This window comes from Capra hircus, chromosome 19 (genome assembly GCF_001704415.2).
Source record: "Capra hircus breed San Clemente chromosome 19, ASM170441v1, whole genome shotgun sequence".
Lineage (NCBI taxonomy): Eukaryota > Metazoa > Chordata > Mammalia > Artiodactyla > Bovidae > Capra > Capra hircus.
In genome coordinates, this window is record NC_030826.1 from 32312641 (window position 1) to 32319952 (window position 7312).

The following is a 7312-nucleotide window of genomic DNA, read 5'->3' on the forward strand; positions in this document are numbered from 1 at the left end:
TTCTTTCATTTTGAAAGAACTTATGTCTATTTCCTCCTTCCCTGCAGCTTAAATGCAAAAAAAGATAACAGTGATGCACCTCTGTGCGCAGTTTCTGCATCCTGAGGAATGTCTGGGCGATGTAGGGGAATGAGGAGGGTGCTCTAAACTACTAGCCTTCATCTTTAAATTTTTTTTTTTTTAAAGACATAGGCTTCAGGGTCAACAGGCAGGATAAGTGGCTTCTGAATAAAAATGTTCAGGATAATGCCTGCTTTAGGATAAAATGTAGAGGATGAAGGAACATCTCTAAGCAACAAGGTACATGTCTTGTTCCCTTTGTTTTGCATCCCTAGAGCTCTCTCAGAGTCTTCCAATTTAACCTGCTACAATGGAAACAGGCAGTGATCTGACCTCCAGACAGTGTTCATCAATTAAACAATGTATCTTTAATAATGTCCTTTTAATTTTTGATATACCACGTTTATTTTCCTCCCCACCTACACCAGTAGAAAAATACTAATTGGCCAGTGATTTTAAAGGGAAGTAAAAGGGCTAGGGTGATTGGGAATGAATCTAGGTGACAGGTAATAGCCAATCAGACTTTGAGGAGCAATGTTTTTTCATCTCACGAATAGGAGTTCACTCACTCTATCCCCTGGAATATGCCTATGAGCAGTTTTCAGAATTTTTCTTTTAGCAGCAAGAACTCTTTAAAATTAGATTTTACACAGATCTTCACTATTTTAAATAGAAAAAGGCAATATCTAATATTAGCTATTTGTAAGTGCAAATGTACACCACTAACTAATGACAGAAGGAGGCAATTTTGATAAATAGAAATATCTCAGAACTTCCCTGGCAGTCTACTGGTTAAGACTTCACCTTCCAATGCAGGGGGTGCGGGTTTAATCCCTGAGTGGGGAGCTAAGATCCCACATACCTTGCAGTCAAAACACCAAAACATAAAACAGAAACAATATTGCAACAAATTCAATAAAGACTTTAAAAATGGTCCACAGCAAAAAATAAAAAAGAGAGAGAATATCTCAAATCAGAGCTGAAGGCCAAGAGTTGCCGGTATCAGCTTTAGCAATCCATTTGTTCTCCACGTTTTGGTTGGTTGTGCAGAAAAGTCAAAATTTCGCAAGTAAATCACTGTAAATGATAGATTTGTTTGTTGTTTGCTTTTGATGTTCTTGGGTCAACAAACTCAAGAAGGGAGACTGTCCAGAAGGCTGCTTGAGGAAGAGCATAAAGTTGGATCACTAACAATATCTAATTTTTTTTTAAGTAAGAAACTTAGACGACAAACACCCAAAACCAACAATACAGGTTTGTCAGCACAGGACCTGTTATCACACAGCTGATCAGAGCATCACTATCAGCAGAGGCAGGTGTGACACCCAGGGTCCAGACACGCATTACCTTTTGCAATCTCACCTGAGTAGGCGTTTGCGGGTTGGACTCTTTTTCAATTCCAACGCTCAAGGTATCTTATCAAAGACACATCTCTAACATGTTCAGAAATAAACAAAATGGTGATAGGAGCAGCCTCAGGCAGAGTCATGAGGAGACAGGAGCACAGATAACGCACTGATTCTATATGGTTGGATTTGACATAAAATAGTTCTGAGCTGGTGAATGGCTTTTTTTCCCAATTAATCTGAAACAGGTCAATCATGGGAAAATGGAACCCAAATTCTACACTTTTGAAACAGGCCCCTAAACCTCAGTTGGAAAGAGCCGCAAGTAAGAGGGTTTTGGAAGTGGAGCTGACACCCCAGGACCAGACTCCTCTCATCTCAGATGCCATCAGCTGGAGGACGGAAGCCCTGTCTGGCCTCTGATGGGCACCACTTTCTCTGCCTCCCACCCCTGTGTACCATCTGAGCTGTGCACCTGTGAACAAGAACAAACCCAAGTTTACTAGGAAATGGGCATGAAGAGAAATGCCCTGGACTGGCAGCTCCAAAATGCTCCCATTCACAGGAAAATGAGAAGTCTTAGGTCAGACACAGAGAAATGTTCATCAGCAAGCGAGGTGACTCTCAGGATGGGGCCTTAAGTGTGCTTCACTGCGTTGACACCACCCGGCAAGTCGAAAGCTCTCTTAACCAGAAGGAGAATCTCGGTTCTGACTCCTAATCTAATGTTCACACAGTAATTTTGGAGAGGCAAGGTGGGGGAGCTTGTGTCTGTAACTCATCCTTTGGTGAATTTAAACACCCTCCTGTTTCAGCTTTAGGTTCAATATAAGCAAACCCCGAGACAAGGTAGTTTGTATGGGAGGTGGCCCAGGAAGCAAGAATGATGGGGGAAGAAAAGTGACTCGGGGAAGAAGAAAAAAAGAAAAATCACTATAGGGCCGGCAAAGGGAGACTGATTCTTCAGGACCTTCTGAGATGCAGAGAAGCTTCTAGATACGGAGCACTTCTAGAGTGGGCCATCAGCAGAGCAATGCTGCAGCCTTTATCCACCAGGTCCAGCCCACCCCCATAGGTGGAAGGTCACCTCAGGAGATGTTGGCTTAGGTGTTCTGTGGGTGCACCTGGCCAGACCCACCAGGTTCCCATGTATCAGAGAGGATTCCAGGGAAGAAGGGGAATGGTCCTCCCCATCACACATGAACAAAGTCAACGTGAGCTTGCCCAGGACTCAGGCTGAAATCAGAGCTGGACCCAGGATTGTGCTGGGAGCACCTAACATGCTTGTTCCATGTGATGCCAGAGAGAACCATGAGCAGGCAAGCTGCACTCACCCTTTGTGCTCCACTCAGTCATCACCAAGTCTTTGCTGGTTCTTGACAGAGGCATAAATTCATCCATCCATTCATCCCTTCCTTGGTTATGTTTCGATTACCTACTATGTGCCTGGCACTGTTTGAGGCACAAAGGACCCAGCTGTCAATGAGACACAAATCCCTGTTGTGAAGGAAGACAGACGAAGAAACAAATAAATGAAATATAGAGTTCGGAAGACCCCCTGGAGAAGGAAATGGCAACCCATTGCAGTATTTTTGCCTGGAGAATCCCATGGACAGAGGAGCCTGGTGGGCTATAGTCCATGGGGTCGCAAGAGTTGGACATGACTTAGCGACTAAACCACCACCACCATCTATAATATTAAGTGCTAGGAAAAAAAAGAAAGCAAAAAGGAGCTCAGGGTGTGCTTGAAGGGGACCTCAGGAAGGCGGAAGATGGTGCTCCATCAAGTGCTAATCTATTTAGGTTGGCAAATCACCCCCACCTGGCCGCCTCTCAGAAAACCAATAAACAAGTTTATAGGAAAGTATAACTCTTGCTGTGTTGTGTCATTTAAAGATATTGACTTTTATTTGGGCAGAGTCTGCCCATGGGAACAGACAGCCCACTGTGTGACTTTAAGGTGCAGATTTCCCAGGAGGGTCCAGGAGACTGACAGCCCCGCATCTTCAGTCACCGGAGACTTTTCTGCATTTTTCAAAGGAAGGTTTTCAGCTTCCTGAATGACTTTCTGGTGTCAAAGGTCATCCTGCAGAAAATAATGATGTCACACATTCATCTGTTATCAGTAAACACTGGGCTTCCAAGCTGTGCTCAGGGCCAAGCCTGTCGCTGTTCTCATGAAGGTCATGATTCAGTTCTGATTTTAGTTATGATCAACACTTCCAAAATGACAGAATATGATATAAAAGAGAGCACAGTGTTTTTTTTGGGGGGGGAGGGGGGCACCAAAGTAGATGCTAAACATTTTGGGGGAAAAAGGCAGATGATATAACCGTTGAAATCTTAGGAGCTCCCAGGGTGAAACTGGAGCCTGGATTTCATACACAGAGGACAAAGAAACAGCAAAAAAGATACAAAGCACGTTCCATGTTGGTAGGCGGCAGGATGAATCAGCCAGGGAACTTAGATATCAGTTGTTGTTGTTTTTGTTGTTCAGTCACTAAGTCGTGTCTGACTCTTTGAGACCCCATGGACTGCAGCACACCAGGCTTCCCTGTCCTTCCCTATCTCCTGGAGTTTGCTCAGATTCATGGCCATTGAGTTGGTGATGCCACCTAACCATCTTATCCTCTGCTGTCCCCTTCTCCTTTTGCTTTCAATCTTTCTGAGTATCAGGGTCTCTTCTAATGAGTCAGTTCTTTGCATCAGGTGCAGGTTTGTGTTTAAATCTGAAAGTTCATATGGAGGCCTTACCTGGGTTCAGCCAGGTATGCAGTCCAGGGGGTTTTAAGCAGACCCTTCTCTGTCTGACCTATTTCACTCAACATGAAAATCTCTAGGTTCATCTATATTGCTCACAAATGACATTATTCTATTCTTTTAGATGATGATTTTAACTTGTATATCACTGATAAAACAGAATACACCTTGGGGAAATTGCTTTTATAAGCTCACCATCATGTTCTGTAAACCCATCTTCATCCCTAATGTCTGCATCTCGGTCTTTCCTCCTCCTGTTCAAGGGGAAGAAGTGACTTCCTGTTGCTGGAAAGGCAAATGCTTCCTCCTACAGGTAGCCCTCCTTGCTCTGTGGCTCAACCTCTCCCCTCTATCAGATCCCTCCATAAACAAATCCCAGATACCACAACCCACTCCAATATCTGCCCCGCCCCTCAGCTCTTTCACCACAAACAAAACATTTTACGGGGTTATCTACCCAAGCTTTCTCTATTCCAGCAATTCTAACCCACCCTTTAAAATAATTCTGAAAATATTCAAATGTAAATAAAGTGATAAATATGAATGTAACAAACCATGCTTTCAATACCCAGATTTGACACATGTTAACACTTACCTATATTTGTTCAAAGTCTTTATCTTTTGTTTTTTAAGAAAGAAATCATTACCTATATAATTGAACCCCCTTTGGACACCATCCCAAGCCTATTACTCCTCATTCCCCAGAGGAAATTCTATTCTGAATTTGCAATGTATCATTCCTTCTGTGGCTGTATATTTTACTTAATCTGTATGTGTCCATAAATGAAAGATAGTATTATATAGTGTGAATTTAAATTTAAATCCTGAGCCTTAAACTCAGCTTATATGTTATTTTATGTAAGTTTGTCATTTATATCTTTGGTTGCTTCTTACACCCTGTTTAGGCCCTTGGTTTTATTTTTTTTCATGCCGGAATCTGTTCTTAATTTTTTCAAGAAGAATCTGTGGGAATAAACTTTCTAATTCCTGGCATGTCATAAAGATTTTATACTGCCTGACACAACCAAATAAATAAGTAAGTAAAAATAAATATTTAGGTGGAAAAAAAACAAGAAGGATGGATTCAGGAAGTCCAATGTCAACCTAACAGGAATTTCAGAAGAAAGGAATAGTGAAAATGCATGGGATGGAATTTTTAAGCAATAATAGGGTATAATTTTCCCAAATGAAAGAAAGACACTTCTTCAGATTTAAAGGGGAAGATGTAAGAACTCTCAGCTGTACAGGGGGAATTTCAGAATGCCATGGACAACAAATTCTGATACAGAATATATTTTCAAGTCATTTTCCTCGGATAATTAGGCTCATGGTTCATCTGCTCTCTCCATTTTGTGCAGCCAGTGGCTCTCATCACTGATTCTAGTTTTCTTATAATAGGAGCCTCCTCCCACCCCATCCCATACACAGTCATGTGTTTTGTGTGTGTGTCTCTTTCTCAGATTTAGAGATTTTCTCATTGTTCCTGGTGTGACAAAGCCAAATGTGACAGTGGTCAGCCGTTTCAGACAATTCTGTTAATTCTGTGAACCACGAACAGATATCATTAGACCCCTCAGAACTCTTTAAGTCAAGGATATAAGTACATTCTATAATATGTCCTTTGGAATTTATTGAAATCACTTTTTCATTTTTGGTTATTGACATGTTAAAATACATTCCTTATAAATCTAGAGAAAAACCTACCTGGTCAAGGGATATATTTCATTTACTGATATGAGAGGATTTTTTTTCTATTTATATTAATAAGAAAAGCTGACAGTATTCTTTTGAGAGATACTCTGCAGTTTCACAGTTAAGGTTATCTTCACTTTTTAAAAGATTAGGTAACTTTCCTTTTTTTCTCTGCATGCAGAAGTGATTTAAATAGCAAAGAAGTTTTGTAAAGTCCTAGAAAGAACTTATCCATGAAATTCCTAGGCCTAGACACTGTGAAGAAATGGTTCTTTGACAACTATTCAAAGTTTTCTCTTCATTATTTATCTCATTTTTCTTAGAGAAGGTTTGCAGTCTTTGTAAGTTTCCCATTTCACCCGGATTTTAAAGATTATTAACATAGACTGGAATGTAAACTTCTCTCATTTCTCAGTCTCCTCTATATGTGTAAATTTCTTCACCCACCCTTAACTTGTTCTTACCTCCTCCTTGACTAACCTTCCCAGAGAAATGTCCATGTCATTAATATTTTCGAAGAAATCAGTTCTTACAGTTATTTATCAACTATGGGGATTTTTTTTGTCTTAAATGTAGTAATTTCTGCTTATCTTCTTCTAATTGCCTCATTTAAGTCATTTTCTATTTCCTTATAGTTGAATATTTAATTACATTCATTCTCCTTATTAATTAATTCATGTAAAGCTATGCATTTTCCTGTGATTACAGCCTTGACCACATCTCATATTTTGATATGCAGTGTATCTAACAACCTCTTAAAATCCAAAATGTTTGCTACTTGTTTTTTTTATATGGTGGAAAATAACAGTTTTATTACTTTTATTTCTTGCTTTGTAATCCCCACATTTTTGATACAGACTTAAAATATCATCTATTATAAGGCCCTTAGCTCTTCTGCCCTGAGAATGAAGCAGAGCAAGCCTTTCTTGTCTTCTTTTTCTTCTTCCCTTTATCTTCATCACATTATGCAGATCACATCCTGGTGTCCACTTCACGGGGTATCAGTTAGGAGTCCTCCTGCCCTCACCTCCCAGCTCAGAGCTAGAGCATCCCCTAGAGAGTGATACCCAGAAACACACCTTTTTCTCATCAGTTACTCCTCAAATGTGCTGAAACCCATGATTAAAATAGGTTCTTTTTTTCCTTTTTAGGTTTCAATACTCAATATTCTAAGAATGAAGTGACATCAGAGCTGTAATTGCTATAGTGCAAGATGCCGAAAAGGTGAATAATAAAAATCAGATGGGTTTCTTGGAAACGAAACTAGTCCACAGTTCAAACACAAGGCCTGGGTGGAGACACAGAACCAGGGGAAAGATGAAGTTACATGAGAGTTAAAGTTAACGGTCAGAACAGCTTCAGAAAATGAGGCTGAAGGATCAGAGAGCATAAGAGGCCAGCAAGACAGACCCACCCGAAGGACAGAGCTTCACATTGGGATGGGCCCGTTAAAA